The sequence below is a fragment of the Lynx rufus genome, unplaced genomic scaffold (assembly GCF_022079265.1).
Source record: "Lynx rufus isolate CCGP_SWC_20201006 ecotype Redwood Valley unplaced genomic scaffold, mLynRuf1.p SCAF_11, whole genome shotgun sequence".
NCBI classification, from domain to species: domain Eukaryota; kingdom Metazoa; phylum Chordata; class Mammalia; order Carnivora; family Felidae; genus Lynx; species Lynx rufus.
In genome coordinates this window covers 28495001-28514640 of record NW_025814825.1, presented here as the reverse complement: position 1 = coordinate 28514640, position 19640 = coordinate 28495001, and the positions used below count along the sequence as shown (strand labels likewise).

Below are 19640 nucleotides of genomic sequence, written 5' to 3'. Positions count from 1 at the left end.
TGGGTGGGCAGTTGTCCCCAGCTTATGAGGACCCTCTCCCTATGGGCGGCTCGCCCACCTGCCTCCCTGGGGACTCCTGATGGCAGAGGTCTAAACTGTTAGGATTTATGATTTTCCAGGAATTGCTCTCTTCTTAATAGCTGTTGTTGTCTGAAGGATGCAAGCCATCAGCGATGTTTTGTCAGGCCCAGAGAGAGGAACTTTTGGCGACTTCTGGGGCAGCCCCACCGGACGAATGTGCCCATCCACTGTGTGTAAATTCCTGGCCTCAAACTTACTGCTTCTGTGATGAGGCCAGGCAGTTGTGCTGGCCAGGAGTGGGGCTGGGTTCTACTGTGGGTCTGAGGCAGCGCGGGTTACTGCTACTCTTGGGGTTTGTCTGTCATAGGGGTTCTGGGAGCTGCAAGTGCAGGTGTAGGCTGTAAGCTTATTCCTGGTGATGGGCAGTGGGAGAGGACCTTCCTAGGGTGTCCCCTGTTTGTTCTGCATTAGGATCTGGGGTCTCCTGCCCTTGCGGGGGGTCACACACGCGTGGCAATCTGCATTGCAAATGTGGTTTCTGGAAGCTGAATGAGGGCATGAAGGAGCTTCCCTGGAGGGTCTCTAGAAGAGAAAGAAGGGCATTTTAGGCTTAGAGAACAGCACATGCAGAATGCCAGGAGAGGGGAGGAGAATGAGGCTTGTCTGGAGAATGGTTGGTATGTTGGGTGCCCATAGGAAAGACCCCACAGATAAGGTGGAGGTGTCCTACAGGGACCAAATCTTGAAGGCTGGAGGCCATGCTCTTGGGTTTGGGTTTTCTACTGTAGGAGGTGGGGCCCCAAGGCCCGGAGCCACTTCTGAGTGGTCCCGGTAGCAGGCAAATCCCCTCCCTTAGACAGCTGGCGTGAGTGGATGAGGCTCACCTCTGTCCATCCAGCTCTGGGCCCTGTGCCCTTTCTAATGCTTCCTTCAGCTCCAGGGCCCAGATGCTCCAGGGGCCGTGTAGAGCCCCTCGCAGAGTGACCTTGGAACATATTCACAGGACACAGTATGATGATAGGGCACTATGGAGGTGGAGTCCCAATTGGAAGGGGCTTCTGGAAGATGATCAGTGGGACTTCGGTATCATGTCAGGGACTGGTCTGGGCAGAGGGGCAATCCTGTGTCTGTCACCCAAATCCTCTCTGCTTCAGTGGGGGCCAGCTCAGCTCCTGAGAGTAACCATCTCTTTTCTAAATGTTCTTTGCTTGCCCGACTCCAGCCTCGTGAGTTGGAGGTGATTCCCATGTCTCTGCTATGGCAGCCCGTGGCTGGGCTCTCTGGCTAGCCAAGCTGGGACCCACGGAGAGGCCTGCAGTGGCTCGAGGAGGGGAGAGAGGGCCAGGTTGCTGGGCAGGGAGGGCATGACATTGTCTGCAACCGGGAGGCCCAGGGTGGTGGTGAGAGGGAGACAGAGGCTTGTATTTTCTGAGTGAAGACCCAGGACAGAGGCAGGGGCTGGTGAGGGAGGCTGGTAAAGGTAAATCTGTCACCCCCTCCTCTTCTTCCCTCACTGATATGTACTCCCCTCTGGCCCTTCCCTAAACTTTTCTGGCTGGGCTCTGACCCCTGGGGCCTGTCCTGTGCCTGCCTCACTAAAAACAGACTTTCCTTTGATGCTGCCCTTGCTAAGGGGACACACGGGGTGGAACTTGGGGAGTATAAGAGCTTGCAGAGGTGACATCAGTCACAGTGTGCTCGCCAAACCGGGTGTATCTTTGTATGTTGTACTGGCTCTCGCTTGGGCAGCCTGTGTGTGCCCGTGAGAAGTCCTTCCCGACTGCAGTCATATGTTGGGGCAGGTGACGTGCTCAGATGTTTCCAGAGCCAGGCAGGCGGTGAGTGAAGTGAATGTGTGTAGGCATTGTCTTCACTTCCCCACATACGAATGAGCTCTCGCTCACTTTTCTTGAGTGATATAACCCTCTTGGTCTATATGTCATTTACACGCTTTTGAGAAAGGCACAGGAAAAGACACACTTCTCTACTGTCAGAAACAGTTATTTGAGGAGCACGTTAAGGGGCACTCTCAAATTTGGGCTGGGCACAGGTGGGGCTGGGGGTGGACTGCAGGAGCACTTTTCCCGCTCGAGGGTCAGCTGTTACTCAGGCCAGCTGATGGTGGCCGAGTGGGTATGAGGACACAGCACTGCCAGAACTACTGAACTTTCTGGAGAAGTTAGAAGTATGGATTTTTAGTTAAGATATTCCCATCTTTTTTTATTAAAACATTTTTTTTGTGTATTTGTTTTTGAGAGAGAGGGAGAGAGTGCACACGTGCGAGCAAGTGGGGGCGGGGCAGAGGGAGACACAGAATTCAAAGCAGGCTCCAAGCTCTGGGCTGTCAGGACAGAGCCCTACGTGGGGCTTGAACTCATGAACTGTGAGATCACGACCTGAGCCGAAGTCAGACGCTTAACCACCACCAAGGGGTCCCTAAATAGTCCCATCTTTTAAATGTGATCTCCAAGTCTTTAGGCCAAAGCGGCACACAGTTGGTCTGAACAGTTGGTCTGGCTTGATATTTTGGTGTGAGATAACAGCTGGTGTTGGCTGGGGCATCTTTGCCTTCTAGAAGCCCCTGACCCCATGTGGTGGCACTTCTGGAAGCAAGGTTTTCTGAGCTGGAAGTCTCAGAGTCAGCTGGTCAGAACTCCCGGGCTCTAGTCCTGGTGGGCTTTGCTTTCCCTGGAGGTCCGGCTTGGGACGTCCGGCCTCTGCCTCAGGACCTGGGAAACAAGTGTGTGCCTACGAGTCAGTTTCTAGATACCCTGGGGTCCAACACCTGGTTGTTTTGTGGAACATTTGTTAAGTGGTCTGGGGACAGGGAAGATTTCAGTCTCCTGCACCTTCTTTTCCCAGGCTTCCCCAGGCTACAGAAATGAAGTGCATAGGCCCAAGAGAGGAATACCCCAGATTTTCTAGGGCCTGGCTTGGTGCCAGGACTTCTGGGCTATGACCTGGCCTCCCTTCCTTCAGTGCACCCCCAGAGGTGGCTGGCTGGTCAACCAATGCTGGCAGAACTAGTGGCCTGAGCCCTGCTTCCCAGGGGTGCTGGCCAACCGGGGGACTGCTCACCTAACTCGGAGAAGCTTCATGCCTACTGGTGTTAGAAGGCACCTCTCTGGGCTTCTAAGACCATCCCTCTTGTCACAAATGAGAAACTGAAGCTCAGGGAGGGAAAGTCACATGCTCACACATGGCTTATTTGGCTAGGTCTCCCCTTTGGGGTCTAGGTTGCCCTCCACAGGATCCTAATGTGCCCTTTCATCCAGACACCGTGTATTCATTTTCTCTTGGATGCGCACCTGTTGGTAGGGGCCTAGGACCCCTACTCCCCTTTTCCCCAGCAAGTAAGGACAGCTGTGAGTCCACTGGGTATGAGCCCTGGGGAGGAGTCTAGACTTACCCAGGACTATCAGAGACCAGGACCATTGTAAGCTAAGCGCCACAGTCCCTCCAGCCTGGAGATCCCAACTCACTTCTCCAGGCCTGTGGCGACTTGCAAATAACCCAGAAGAAATAAATCAAACTCAGTGTCAGCTACAGACTCAAACTAGTGCTCATGTCTCCTTTCCTAGACTCTGTGGTCCTAGTGGGATCGTATGGCCCTGGGTTGAAGACAGCAAGTATCCTGGGTGGGCCACTGAGGTCTGGCCCCACCCTAGACAGCACCTAGGTGCCACTCCTCTGACACTCTGGACCTGTAGCTCCAGACCAGGGGCTGAGGATCTAAGCAAAAACTGTCCTGTGCTGAAGCCAACAGCTGGCCAGAGTGTGAAGGAAATGCCTGGCTCTCTGTGTTCCAGGGCAGGATCAGTCCTCCCAGGGGGCATTTGGAGCCCCTCAGCTACTGTTCCCAGAGCTAACTGCCTGGAGAGCATTATGTATAGTTACAAGTCGAAGGACTCTGAGTTGGGGGTCCTGGTCTTTTGGTTCAGGCATTGTTGTGACAGATGCGACATCTTTCTCTGGGAAATATTAAAAGAACCTCCAGGGGCATTTGTGGGATAGCTTGGGGGTTATTGAGTTTGCTGAGTTCCTTTAAGCTGCAGTCCCTGAAGGCTGTAGGTCCTTTAATGCAGTTTTATGGCTATTCACTTGTCTGGAAATCTTTGGACTCTGAATGTGCTCTGAAAACAGGAGCATTCTTGGAATACTGGCTATCATGCTCCTTGAGCAGGCTGTGCTGGGGAAGGGGAAGGGCCAGCAGGGATGTTGGATGTAGAGGGAATGATCTCCAGGCACTCCCCCCCCATCCCGCCCCAAAACACTGGCCTCCCAGAATACAGAGCTGTGTGGTGATGCCAAACCCTGTTTCCAACGTGAGTGGGGTGGACAGGCTGGGCCCTAGAAGCTCTGTGACTGTGGCCCAGAACATACCAATGGATTATGGGGGGAAGTGGCCCAGAAAATATGAAGGGGAGCAAGTCTCTCGGCCAGCCACTTTGCTGAGACTCAGCGGCGCACAGACTGAGAAGTCAGTAGCAGAAAGCTCTGGAATATGGTTTTCTTAGCAAAGTAGAGAGACTCATTTTGATTCCTTGGAGAAACCTGTTGAAAGAAGGGGTCTAGGGTTTGGAAGCAGCTAGAGAGCTGGGGAAACCAAAATCAGACTGAGAATTGCACCATGGCATCTCGGAACTGCCGTGGCAGCGAAGCTCGACTCGGTGGTTTTGCGTCAGGCCAGGGAGTGAGTGTAGAGACTTTCCAGAGCTTTGCCCTCTGCCGCAGCCCCATCATCCTGTGTTTGGGGGACTGTGCTCTGCTGCCGGCCAGGTCCCAGGGCTTGGTCAGGGTAGCTGAGACACAGCTCTGGGGTGGAGTGCCGGGGATACTCATTTAGCAGGCTTGGCGTGGGGGGTGGTTGAGGTGGTGCGTGCATGGATAGGTCAGCAGGCCCGCTCAGGCAATAGGGAGCCAGGGAAGGGTGGGAGGTGGGGGTGGCATCCTTGAAGGACAGGAGGTCACTGCCCCTCCAGGATGGCTGGTCAAGCAGAGTGTCCATGCGTGGAGGCGTGGCAGACTAGCCTCCAGGCTCTGCTGGGCAGGCCCTGGACAGGCACTGGGCTGTGCCCATCAGGGAGTGAGGCAGCTGGCTACCTCAGGCTGGGAAACTGCCCACCGGGGACAGAGCTACGTAATTGAAAACCAGGCACTTGTGGGGGTTTCCTCCTTTAATTATCCTTTAATTATCAAGCAGCCGACTAGCACAGTGGCCTCAAGCAAGCGCTCTGGGGTGGCCTGCCTTGTGTGAGTCCTCGTCCTTCTGTTCCCTAGCCATGTAAGTCTTGAGCACGGTCCTGGGAGTCTCTGCCTCTTGTCAGCTCTAAGATGGGGATCTTGATCGTAATAAGACTGAAGTCATAGGACTGAATGAGGAGCACGTGAGCTAGAACACCTGAGGCTCTTGGAACAGTGTGTGGCACGTGAGAGATGCTCAGTAAATGCTATCATTATCACCACATCTCTCCGTTCTCATTTCCAAGTCCCTGGGTCCCACTCACCTTTAAAGGAGCCTGTGAAACGTCTGCTTCTTCCAAATGTCTTCCATTTCTCTGAAGTTTATTGCAGCTGTCACTTATCTTTTCCTTGTAACCTTCCTTGTTCCAAATTTGGCAATGGTGGGGGTTCCTTCCTGTCCCTGGTAGGATTTCCTGGGCAGGGCACCTATTCCTTCTCTGGGGCTTCACAGGCAGTGATAAGTTTTGTATTTTGGGACGGTCAGAGAGGGCCCGTCCTGGCCAGGCATGCAGTTAGTGTGTTTCCTTATTGAGGGTTCCATGGAAACTCTCAAATAAAAAGGCAGCAGGACCCTACCCCATGCAGGGAGGGTTTGCATAACAGTAATGGGTGTCCAGAGAAAAAGCCTTTGCAACACAAAGAATTTTCCTGTGCTGTCTTAATGGCCAGCCTTGTGTTCACAATTCATTAATGCAGAGGAGGTTATTAATGGCTGAGGGAGGCGCTTGGGTTTGTTCCGGGGAAGTGCTGGCCACAGGACGAGCGCGATGGGGGCAGGAGAGCCACAGTCGGCCGGAGGCCCCCTCTCCCTGGTGCACTTAGCCTGGCTGCCTCTAACCTGTGATTCGGAGAGCGAGAGCGGGGTGTGAGGTGGAGACTAATTACAGCTGCCAGGGGAGAGCTTTCATAACTCAGTCTGGGCTCACGCTGGGAGATCACAGTCACTCTCCTGCACTGGGCAGGGGCATCCCATCTGACTGTCCTTAACTGGAAGGAGCGGTGAAGGGGAGGAGGTGAGACAGCATGCTGGGCAAGGCAGGCATGGGGGCACTCAGTCCCTGGAGTCATGCCTGAGGGGAGGGAACAGCAGCAGAGCAAGGGAATGAGGTCTGACCTCTTTTTACTCTCCCCTTCCATTCCCTCCCAGGGAGCTGAGGTGGCCCCAGCCATCCCATGCTGGAGGGGCCCGAGGCAGACAGCTCTGATCCCATCTCCTATTATCTGTTTGAGGCACAGCTCAGAAGCTGCTAGCAGTTGGAGTAGCAGTCCTGGTCCTGAGTCCCGTATGTGTGTGCATGTGTGTGTGTGTGTGTGTGTGTGTGTGTGTGTGTTTGTACCAAGGGGAGGCGAGGGACAGGGTGTCCATACTGGGGAAGGGTCTGGCCACATCCTTCCAGAGAGCAAGGCCCCTTACTTAGCCAAGTATGTTCCCTCCCTGCTTCACATTGGCCTTGGCCTTGGGCTCAGGCCAGGCTAAAGTGTCCAGATTCTGGAACTGAAAGGGCTTTATTGCCCAATAAACATCTGCCCACCGAAGCTAAACTCAGAGCTGGAGGCAGTCTTTTCCTTCTCCCAGTCCCCCAAAAAGCATTTTCCCTCTACTCCTCTTTAAGCACTTTTTTCCTCTGGGTTGGGAGTTAAAACACACACACACACACACACACACACACACACACACACACACACAATTAAAGAACATTAAAAAGTGTTTTATGGTGGAATATAATATTCATGAGAAAAATTCATAAAGCATGCGTCTAGAGTGTAGTGACCCATTTTAAGCACCTAATATACCTACCCTCTGGGACTTTGCCTGCACCCCAGAAGCCCCCCAGTGCCTGGGCCCCTTTTTCTTCCCCTTAAATGAGAGCACTGTGCTGACTTTTATGCTAATATAGCTTTGTCAACCACCTAAGCAGGCATTCTGAAACTTTCTTTCTTTCTCTCTCTCTTTCTTTCTTTCTTTCCTCCCTCTTTTCTTTTCTTTCTTTCTTTCTTTCTTTCTTTTCTTTCCTCTTTCTTTCTTCTACCAAGAAACTTCTTCCAAGTTATGTTTCAGTAGTAGAATTTAGTGATTCATCACTTACATACAACACCCAGTGCTCATCACAAGTGCCCTCCTTAATGCCCATCACCCATTCAGCTCATTCCCCCACCCCCCTACCCTCCAGCAACCCTCAGTTTGCTTTCCGTATTTAAGAGTCTCTTATGGTTTGCCTCCCTTTCTGTTTTTGTCTTGTTTTTCCTTCCCTTCCTCTGTGTTCACCTGTTTTGTTTCTTAAACAAAAACACTACTATTGAATCTTGACTCTTTTGAACTTTACGTATAAATGAAATCATACGAGACCCAGGTTCTTCATGTCTGCTTCTTTGGCTCAGCATTATGTTTGGGAGATTTATTAATGTAATTAGGTTCAGTGGTAGATTCTCTATGATATGTGTATGGTCAGGTCATCTGCAGATAAAGATAGCTGGCCTCTCCCTTTCAGATCCTGATGGCCTTGCTTTTCTTTTCTTTCTTTCTTTCTTTCCTTCTTTCTTTCTTTCTTTCTTTCTTTCTTTCTTCTTTCTTTCTTTTTGGTCTGTGCCAGCCAGAAACCCTAGCACAGTATTGAGTAGAAGTGGTGATGACGGGCATCCTTGCCTTATTCTATTTTTTTAATAACAGCTTTATTGAGATATAATGCACACACCATACCATTCATCCCCTGAAGGGTACAACTCAATGATTTTTAGTATATTCAAAGGGTTGTGCAGCCATCACTAGGATCAACCTCAGAATACTGTCATTACCCTGTACCTATAAGCAGTCACTTCCCACTTCTCCCCAACGCCCCAGCCTCAGGACACCACTGACCGTGAACATTTTTGCTATTACTGCTGTGGACTTTTTATATGAATGGAGTCATACAATATGTGGTCTTTGTGACTACTCCTTGCCTATTCTTGATCTCAGGGTTTCAGTTATATTTGTGGTCTTTTATTTATTTATGTTTTGGATATCCTTTATCAAGTAAAGATATTTTCTTCTTGCCTTGGTTTTCTAAGAGTTTTATTTAATTATTATTAAAAAAAATCATGGATATGAATGAATGTTGCATTTCATTGAATACTTTCTCTGCTGCTATTGAGACGATCACATGATTTTTCTTTCTTAATGGGTTAATACAGTAAGTTACATTGATTGATTTTTTTTTAATGTTAATCCAACTGTACATTCCTGGAATAAACCCAGACTAGATGTGACATGTCTTCCTTCTTATCTATAGCTGGATTCTGTTTGCTAATACTTTGTTCAGGGGCTTTTGCATCTATGATCATGAGACGATTGGCTTATGATTTTCTTATAATTTCCATTCCAGGTTTTAATATTGTTTTACTTTACCCCCCAAAAATGAGTCTATTAAAAGCAGCAGCAGAACTGCCCAGCTGTTTTGTTATCTCTCCTGATTCCGAGGGCTGGCTGGGTTCAGCTACTTACAACATAGTATTGCTTCCTTGTCTGGGGGCTTGGTAGGGATGCTGGGAGGCTGGGAGCTCTCTTTTTCTCTCTCCCCATGGTGAACTTGGGGTGAGATTGAATGGTGGTTGATTCCCAAGAGTGTAAAAGAAGAAGATGCCAGACCTTCTTAAGGCTTACACCCAGAACAGGCACCGTGTTGCTTCTGATTCAGTCTATTGATTTAAGCTGGTCACAGGGCCAACTTAGACTTTAGTGGAGGGGACTGCATACAGGCATGAATGCCAGGAGGTTGGTTCATTGAAGGCCCTTTTTGGACACTGATGGACACAAGTATCAAAGATACTCCAGCATTGTGATTTGAGTTGGGGTGTTTTTGAACCTACCTTGCTTCCCAATCTTGACTACAAGCACTTTGAGGGCACTGGCCATATCTGGCTCACCTCTAGGACCTTCCAAGCCACTTACCTCTGCCCCAAATGCAGAGCAAATGGTAGTTAGGCTTGGGTAAAGAAGGAAAAGTCATGCTGCTCTGGTGTGGGAGACAGACCTCACTTGGGAAGCTCCGGTCTATTCATCCTAGCCTGCAGTCCTGGCTGCCTGTTGGATGCCAGGAACAACTGGGCCCTCCTTTTTTTCATTCTTCATCCACTGAGTACCCTACTTTTCAGACTAAACCAGAGGCTGAGCCTCTGGTGATGAATTAGACACATCCTTGTCTTAAGTGGTTCACAGGCTAAGGGTGAGCTTGGAGAGATAGTCAACAAAGAATTCCATCTCATGTGACATAGTCATGTGCTCTCTTAGAAGCCAACAAGGGCATGCAAGGAGTGGGGGAAGCCCTGAGGAGGGAGGACACATTTCCCTGTAGGAATAAGGAAGGCTTTCCAGAGGAGATGTTTGAGTTGGACTTGAAGGAAGCATAGGAGTTGCCCAGTGGGTAAGAGGACCCCAAGCAGACAGAACAGCATGAGCAAAGGCACTGAGGTAGGCAGGGTTAGTTTGTTGAGGAAATGGCAGAGCATGAAGTTGACAGAGGCATGTTCTCAGGAGAGGATGGCATGGCCTCAACGTGAGCCCAAGTTCTGGAGTCAGACTGGCCATGACCCAGAACTACTTCTCTCTCATCCTGGGGTCAACTTAGGGCAGACCCCAGTCTCCTCACCTGTGAGATGAGGATCATGATGGCCATACCCAACAGGACTTGTGTATCTGTGCTCTGGCACATCTAAGCATCCAGTAGGTGCTGGAAATTGTTAGGGTTATGTTGATGAGGCTGAGAGGTCACTCGGGATCTAATTAGTGTTTGGTTTTGGACTCTGGGGCAGAGGATCTTATTTCTTGCAAGCATTTGCTCCTCAGTGGGAGAGTCTCTTAGCCTCTAAGGCACACTTTATGAAGTCTGGGGTGTGTGCAGCTCCAGAAAAGCAACACAGCCCTGTAGGTGCCCCTGTATTGTTTGTAAGGGTATAGGTATTTGGGGAACAGGGAAACTTGAGGGGCAGAAGGTAGTCAATCCTTATGGGGAAAGTGATTGGGTCAACCCTAGTCTTCTCCATGCCTAGTTGATATCAGGAAGACAAGGGTAGAGAATCCCAGCACCTAAGATTTGTAAGGAATCTTTTTTTTTAATGTTTTATTTATTTTTGAGAGACAGAGAGAGAGAAAGAGTGGGCGAGCAGGTGGGCAAAGAGAGAGGGAGACACAGAATCCAAAGTAGGCTCCATGCTCTGAGCTGTCAGCACAGAGACTGACACGGGGCTTGAACTCACAAACTGCGAGATCATGACCTGAGCCGAAGTCAGACGCTTAACCGACTGAGCCACCCAGGTGCCCCAGGAATCTTCTTAATGAGTGTGTTACCATTCCAGGATATAGTGGGGAAACTGAGGCTCAGAGAGGAGATAAGACTGCCCAAGGTCACATAGTGCATCTGTGAGAAGTAGGACAAGTCAGGGACCCAGGTGTCCCATTGGCCAGCCCCCTACACCCTTTATTGATTCTGTTCCTTTTACAGGCACCTGCTGTCATTCTCTGGCTTTAAAAACTGCAACTCACTTTCCAGAAGCCATTTCCTATGGGTGCTGATGGGTTTGCCCTTCCTGCTAATCAATGGGGCCCTGGAGTGCAGGGAGCTGAGCAGAAGGTTTCTGGCTTGTGCCCAGAGGCAGTGGGAGAAGCAGCCTGCCTGTCCAGGGTTTTGGCTGCTGCTTCAAGGAGGGAGGGCGGTGCTAACTGGCTTTGGCCTGCCCAGAATCTGGGCATCTGGTTGTGCCAGGGTCCTTGGAGCTGGGTGTTGTCGTTATTTGTTTGCCCCTTCAAAGACATCCAAGCAGAAAGGGGGCCGTGGCACTGGCCCTGAGACTATCACAGTCCCAGGAATGTTTGGCTGGGCTGCCTCTCATCAGGGAGTGTTTGCTGAGCAAATGAACAGACGTCAAGACAGCGAGTGTACAAGTAATAGGTGGAGTTCAGATCAGGGTGGGATTTAGTGTTGATTCTAGCAGAATACCCTGCCAGATTAACCTGGGGGTTTTGACATTAATCAGATTGAGCAACTTTGTCATGACCACGGCTTCCCTTTCCATGAAGTGCTGAGGAAGATTACCACCTGGGAGATGGTAACTCTGAGGACCTAAACTCTGCCAGTGCAGTCAGGAAAGAGACTCTTCCTCCCTTTCTTCCTTCCCCAAGTATTCAGTGTTTACCTTGTGCCCAAATGGGGCATTTTAGTTCTGGCATCAGGAGTACAGGGGTGAGAGTGGGTAAAGGGTGCTTCCAGCAAGTTTGGGAGGTGAACTGGGTACACAGATAGACACAACTCATGGTGTAAGGCACCACGTGTTAAACTCGTTTACCACATTTAACTCATGGTAAAAGGCAATTTAAACCATAAAACGGAGACAGGAGAAGGTACTTCAGGGGTTCTGAGTCAGAAGACATTTGGTTATGAGACCTTGTCCACTTGATTATTGGTGAGCGCGCATAACCACCACATCTAAATATCCGTGCTTAAATATGGCAGGCATCTGCCAACACCTTCCACTCAGGCACTCCTGTGAATGACAAGGAACTGGTATTATGAATTATAAAATACATTTTCCCTCTGTCTAGCATCTATCTATTATTCTATATCTATCATCTGTCGATCTATCTATCTATCTATCTATCATCTATCTACACAGAAAAAGACACAAACTACAGTATTTGTGTTAAAGGTCTCATAAATCCACATACTCATTTCCTTGTTCAATTCTGTTATCTTTAACCTGAACATTCCACAAGAAATCAGTGTGCAAGAACTTTACTTGTAACCGAAATTGTAGTTCACGTGCCTTTATGATGAAAATGTGCTATCGGCAGAGACGAGACAGAACTAACTTAATTTTTCCTGTCAGTCTCTGTAGTAGATCAATTAAACTGCCAAGCAGATCAAATATTTCAGACTGTATTTATTACATTAAGTATTTATGTCCAGGCCAAGCCTTTAAAGCATGATGTCATATAGGAATGTAGGCCGATTAGATCAATTCAGCAGAATTTGCTGTAACTTAATGGAAATCTAATTGTGTGTTTTAATTTAGTGTCCAGGAGGTAGTATGTTCTCCAAACAAAACCATTTTCAGGCTGCATTTAGGGGCCAGATGGCTCTTGTGCAGACGTTGGTGATGGCTCATGTTGGTAGGGCTAGAGGGGAGAGGTTGTAGCCTTTTAGGGGGTTCGCTTGCTGGCAGGTTGGTCATCCCCCATGCAAAGGGACTCACTGACCTCGAATCCCACAGAATGGGAGGGGGGTGGAGTATTCCTGGTGGGTTTTCCAGGGCGCTTCCTCTGCCCCATGTTCACTGGTCAGTGCCGACCTTCCATTAGCAGTTATGGAGGTACAGTGAGGTGCTGAGGACACAGCCCTTATTCCTTGGCAATTTCAGTGGGACTCTGTTCTAAAGGAGAACATCTGTTCTCATCATCTGAATAGAAGGAGACTGGAAATCACGAGTCACGAAAAGGACACCATTTTTATGACAATAATACCTGGTCAGTATAGAAAGGGTGGAAAATACAATAAAACACAAAGAAAAAGATAATTATCATTCATAAACTTAGTACCCAGAATCAAGCAGTATGAGTATCTAATATTGGTACATTTGTTTTCCTCCCATCTATAAATGTGTGTATCTCTAATGAATTTATGTGCTTTATAGCTTATTTAGAAATTAAAAATTTTTAACCAAAAAGCTTAAATTTATCAATATTTTCTACTCATAAGTACATTTATATTTGTGCTATACCTATGACTCCACATGGATATGACACATCACTGTGCATATACACGTACACGTATATACTATGTGTATACATGTGTGTATTATGTATACACACACATGCATATACCAAAGTAGGATCGTGTTGACTTATTGTTTCTCAATCTGCTTTTTAAACTTAAAATTTCCTTATTGTGTTTCATTTAAAAAAAAATTTTTTTTAACGTTTATTTATTCTTGAGACAGAGCATGAACAGGGGAGGAGCAGAGAGAGAGGGAGACACAGAATCCGAAACAGGCTTCAGGCTCTGAGCTGTCAGCACAGAGCCCAACGCGGGGCTCGAACTCACGGACCGTGAGATCATGACCTGAGCCGAAGTCGGACGCTTAACCGACCAAGCCACCCAGGCGCCCCTCATTATTATTTTTTTTTTCATGGCACTAGGTGTCCTCCTGTAATAGAATTTTGCCAAAGCTTTAGTGTGTTCTATGTGGGTGACTATTAACTTCTTCAGTCAGTTCCCTAGTGTTGGGCCGTGAGGTTAGTCACAGTTTTTGTTACTATACACCACACTGGATTGACTTCCTTTGTAGCTAATTTAATTTTTAGCCCATTCATGATTTATAGCTTTTTGATAGGTTTAAAAAAAGGCCGGGGGAACCCTAGAGCCCCAAGTCTGGAAATGTAGTAACTAAAAGATGATGCTTTTATTTATTTATTTTATTTTGTTATATTTTAAAGTTTTTTAAAAAAGTTTATTTATCGAGAGACAGAGAGAGAGAGAGAGAGAGAGCGCACAGGGAGTGGCAGAGAGGGAGAGAGAAGGAGAGAGAGAAGCCCAAGCAGGCTCCATGCTGACAGCACAGAGCCTGACCCGGGGCTCGAACTCATGAACCCTGAGATCATGACCTGAGCCAAAATCAAGAGTTGGATGCTCACCTTACTGAGCCACCCAGGTGCCCCTAAAAGATGACACTTTTAAACTTTATTTGTCTTACTCCTTACAATTCTGTTGGCAGAAAAAGTTATTTTACTTTTTGGTCCAATAGGAAACGTTCCACCCAGGAAGCAGGACAGCCCTGTATCTCCAGGAGTGTGTGTGTGTTGGGGGGGGGGGTGTGTGTGGCTAGTAGAGGTGGTGGGATGCCTCTTGCACACTCCCTGCCTGTGGCAGAGCTCACTGCTCATCCTGGGTGTCCCGGGGGATGCTTACAAGTTGTGTTCTTCAGCTGCTGGCTGAAACGAATCGGTAATTGGAATAAACCGTGAATTGTGACTTAGAATTACCCTTTAATTAGTATGGGGTTATGAAAATAGTAACTGTTTGAGGCCTTAATATTAGCTGCGTTACGGAATGTCTCTCAAAGGTAGGTGTCTCTCCTCCTCTCACAGATAAGGAACCTGAAATGTGGAAAGATGGTGTGAAACCCCATGACTGGTGAAGAAGGATGGGGCTGGGGGCCAAACCTCCAAGTCCCCTTTCTTCCGCCATAGCAGGCTGCTGAGATGCCCCAGAGATGGCCTATGGTCGTTCTCATTTTATGGAATCTTGATAATGGATGACTTGCTTTTGGGGTAGACATTTTCTCAAGGGTCTCTGTCACCTCTCCGACATAATAAAGGGGGGTGCTCGGCCCCTCCTGTGGCTGATTCAGCGTCACCCCATCACTAACAGCGACGCGCAGGCTTGGTGCAGTTTTCGGAAAGACTTCCAGACTTCCTCTCTTGTGATGATTCCTGCTGTCGGCCAGCGGTGTCAGGCCATCGTCATGGGGACGGCTTTGGTTGCTCACCCCTGTACCAATCGGCTCCAGGTTTCTGTGCATGTTGAGTGTTTTGGCTGTCATGAATTTTTGTCTCTTTTCTCAATGTTATCCATCAGTACGTCTGCCATTAGCAGCCACATTTCTCTCTCGTTTGTGGTCATCTTGTAAACTGAACAACTTCTGTGAGAAGTGCTCTTGAAAGAAACTTTAAGCCCTTGGTGAGGGTCTTGAGTATGGCTTTGCGGGGGCAAAGTGCCAGTGCTTTGGGATCTGGGATTTTACTTGGTAACTATGTGTTCATCTGCCATCTAGATGAATCTCCATTTTGTTATTTCTGGTTTTCAGTCAGCGTCCTTCTGGGCGGGTTGCTGAGGTTGTTTAGGCAGGAGGCGTATGGGGAAAGCTGGGGATGCTCTTGGTACTGTGGAATCACGAAGAAATCAAGAGTTACTTTTATGAGAATCCTATTTGTGGAAATCACTTGTTTTTTCTGTTAGAAAATGGTTATAGGAGTTGAGAGAGATTCTGGTTGTTGGATAATTTAAGTTCATTTACAACCAATGGAAATTCTGAAAACACGTTAAAGTTGGAAGAACTCAACTTTATAATTCACATCCCATTCTAAAACCCCTCCTTTTTTGTTGAAAGGGATTTCAAACCTTTTCTTGTCCAATGGCCCATATCGTGCATGAAGTTTCTCTAGTGTCCTGTCAGGGGACCTTCAGGGGGTGCAGACCAGGAACCTCGCAAGCCCTCTGCATAAACATAGCATGTGATGGTAAAGAAAGAAAAACTCCTTTTTTTTTTTTTCACACTTCTGCCCATTGCTTCGATTTCACCCTCTGCACCAAGAGAGATACAGAGACAGTTACCTCGTATCCACTGTGCCCTGCGGTCAGCTCAGCTAAATAACCCCAGTTCTTTCATTTTTCATTTCTCCCTCCTTTCCTCCCTTCCTCATGTTCCCGAACACCTTGACCTGAACTCTCTTTTGGCTCTTACAGCTTTATTTTTATTATTATTATTTAAAAAAAAATTTTTTTTAATGTTTATTTATGTTAGAGACAGAGAGTCAGAGCACAAGTGGGGAAGGACAGAGAGAGCCGGAGACAGAACCTGAAGCAGGCTCCAGGCTCCGAGCTGTCAGCACAGAGCCTGACGCGGGGCTCGAACCCACAAGCCATGAGATCATGACCTGAGCTGAAGTCAGACACTCAACCGACTGAGCCACCCAGGCGCCCCACTTACAGCTTTATTTTTAAGAATTTATTTTACTTTATTTTAGATTGTGATAAAATATGTGGAAGATAAACTTTGCCATCTTAACTATTTCTAAGTGGACAGTTCCAAAGTATTCAATACGTCCCTTGTGCTGGGCAACCATCCCCTCCATCTACCTCCAGAACTTTTTCATCTTCCCAAACTCAAACTCTGTGCCCATTGAACAAGAACTTCCTACATTCCCCTCTCCCCAGACCCCAGAAACCACCATTCTGTTTTGTGTCTCTATGAATATGTCTACTCTAGGCATCTTGTGTAAACGGCATCACACGGGATTTGTCTTTTTGCGACTGGCTTATTCCCTTAGCATAATGTCCTTGAGGTTCACCCATGTTGTCGATGTGTCAGACTTTCCTTCCTTTTTAAGGCTCAGTAATTCTCCATTGTATGCATAGCCCTTATAGTTTTAATCACAGAGTGTCCCAGAGTTGTTGGGTTCGCGGTCCTCAGTTTCCTCATCCATCTGTTGTGGGGGGCGAACTAGGTCCTTTGCACAGACTCTGCTCCCGTCTGCAGCCTTGGTCCTGTGAACGAATGTATTTCTCTTATTACTGAATCTGGGTTTTGAGGGCAAGGAGTGTAGTTATTGGTGGCTTTCTTAGGAGCCCGCCGTTGGCAGATGTGATCTAGCAGGTGCAGGCTGTGGATCCCAGGGAAGAAGGCTCTGTGTTGTCCACGTGGCACTTCTTCATCCTGTAAGTGGCCTCGTCATCACTGAGTCACAGACCATTTAACCCCCGCCTTGATGCTTACATCGGAGCAAAGCATCGCTGGAGGCAAGAATCAGCCTGATCACGTGGAGCCCGCCTTTCTGGGCGCGTCTGATGCGGGCAGGGCTGGCTTGGGCTGAGCCTGAGGACTGTGGCCCCTCCTGGGTTCCTGACAATATATAGCTCCAGATAAGCTCCCCTAAGACTTCCAGTGCCTGCCTGGCTCAGGCAACCCAGCTCTCACGGCCCCTCCTCACACGTGCCTCTTTTTAACATTCATTTAAAGGTAAAGTTATGTTTCTGATTTTAAAAGAAATTCACATTGGGGCGCCTGGGTGGCTCAGTCGGTTAAGCGTCTGACTCTGGCTCAGGACATGATCTCGCGGTTCATGAGTTCAAGCCCCATATCAGGCTCTGTGCTGACAGCTCAGAGCCTGGAACCTGCTTCAGATTCTGTGTCTCCCTCTCTCTCTGCTCCTTTCCCGCTCTTCTCTCTCTCTCAAAAATAAATCAACATTAAAAAAAAAAAAGAAATTCACATTTTTTGTAGAAAAATGAGAAAAATTCCAAACAGATACAGAGAGGAAAATGTCTAGTATTCTCACTGCTGAGAGGGTTCACCGTTCTTCATATGCCGTCTCCTCAACCCATGAACTCCCTTTGGGAGGGAGACCCAGAGGGGGTCCCAGTCCTTGGCTGGCATAGCACAGGCACCATCCCAGCAAAGGCTGCAGCTCCCCGCAGAGCCCCAACTGGTGTCTGTGTATCTGGCTGCATTAAGCGAGGGCCAGTGGGAAGAGCGGACTCGGGATTCGCCCGAAAGTGACTTTCTGTGTGTTTCCTGCTGCTGCTGGAAATGGTCCCAGGCTGGAAGCCCACCAGGGGTGTGGGGCTGTGAAATGGGCTCTCAGAATTCCCTTTGTAAAGTTGGCACTTGTGATTTTTCCGGCCCTCCTCTTGGGGTCTGCCACCTGCTGTATCGACCCTCACTCAGAACTGAGGTAGGAGGCCACCGCTGCATTTGAACTTCCTGTTACAGTACTGGAGAACTGAAACACCACCAGAAGGTTCTGGTCCCACCTATCAATGAACTGTGAAAACTGGGACCTGGAGCTTCAGTTTCCTTACTTGGAGAGGAGGGATGAGTAATGCTTATCCCTCAGGGTGGCCGGGAGGGTGACAAGAGGCAACTGTGGGTGCTGGTAAACGTGAGCTTCCTTTTGTCTCTGAGCAGGCTTGGAAAGGAACAGAGAGATGCCCAGATGTGCTTGAGGGGAGAGGAAGGTGGCTGGCCCTGGCAGGGGGAAGACTGTCCCCGGGGAAAGGAGGCAGGCACATCCCTGCGGATGCTGCTGAGGCTGCCTCGGGAGGGCTGATCCTACAAGTGGGTCCTGGGGCTGGTGGCCCTTCCCCCCTCCCTTTCTTCCATAGGTATTTTCCAAAGGCCTGGCGTGTTTCAGGCACTGTGCTAGGTGTGCACAGAGTGGGGAATGAGACAGGAAGATACTTGACCCTTGGGAGTCTGCAGTCTTGGGGGTATGTGGGGCGGGGGGAGACAGAAAACAAACACGTCAATAGTCCACCTGCCATCTGTGGCCAACGCTGTGAAGATTTGAGCAGCCTGGAGCATAACCGGGGAGCCTACTTTGGATGGGGAGGACCTAAAGGATCCCTGAGGAGGTGGTGGTCAAATGGAGCCCTAACGAGAGACAGAGGTGTGAGGAGAGCATTCCAAGGCAGAGGGAGGTTCTCTTCCCTCACAGGCGGAGGAATGTGCCCTCTTTTCAGAGGGACCCAATGGTTAAGGGGCAGGCCTCCTGCCTGGTGAGGTCCAGGCCGGCCACTTATTATTCACTCTCAGTCTCCTCCCCTGCGGGAGGGGATGACTACGGAGCCTGCTTCCTAGAATTTCTCTGAAGCCGAGATGTGTGAGGCATGGCGTGCTCCGAGCTGTGCCTGGCCCACACGAGCCTTTGCTCTCTGTAATACAGCTCTGTGTAGGGCTCTGCTGTGATGCTGCCGTGAGCACCTGAAAGGGAGGCCTGTCTGGCACATGGGAAGGAGGGGAGGGCCCTGGGGACATGATCACACAAGGGCCTGGAGGCTGCTGGGAGGAATCTGGGTTCATTTGACAAATAAGGATTTCGGTTCCCCGATACACCTGATGTCCAGTGCTGCTTCTTCCAAAGCTGGTGAGCACTTTCAGAAAGAGATGAGGGACTGGCTTTGGGACACCTCCCTTGTCAGAAGGGGCGAAGTGGTTGGCCCACCCACATGGGGCCAGTGGCCATGGCTGACTCAGGTCTCCGGCCTCAGGAACAGGCAATGAATCCCCACCGTCCTTGGCGGGGCCATGGTGATCCATTTCTCGCTTACCTTGTAGGATCTGGCTTTGGATCTGGTCCGGGATGACTAGGGCTGGGGAGGGGCGTGGAGGCTGTAGGGATGTGCGTCTCCCGCAAGGATCACACACGGGGGCCACCACTTGACCTGTCCTGGGAGCTCAGAGAGTCTCTCAAAGTATGTCATCCCAACAGCCGAGTCTACCCACCCAGCCTGGGGGCAAAGTCTATGTGACTCCTGCTCCCACACCTGCTGTGGTGGGCAGCCGGAGCCCACGGGTGTCCCTCAAGCACGGGGGTGGGGCTAGCGCTGCTGAGTGCTGTTCACTTCTCTCCTCGGAACTCAGATGGGCAACAGGACCACAGGATTCTATGGCCAGACTCTATCTTCCTCCTCCATATGCATACACACACACACACACACACACACACACAGACCACTTTCTTTGTTTGCCCCCTTCCTAGCAATGACATCTCCATTCATTTGGGTGCTCAGGCCCAAACCTAGTCATCATGTGTGAATCCTTCCTATCCATCCGCTTCCCTGTGGTCC

The 19640-nt window shown here is 49.2% G+C and overlaps 1 protein-coding gene across 1 annotated transcript in view; it reads left to right on the top strand.

The window, feature by feature from the left end:
* DRGX (dorsal root ganglia homeobox) overlaps positions 1 to 19640 on the top strand; it is a 30285-nt gene that overhangs the window by 8981 nt on the left and 1664 nt on the right. The gene's annotated exons all lie outside the window — the stretch shown is intronic.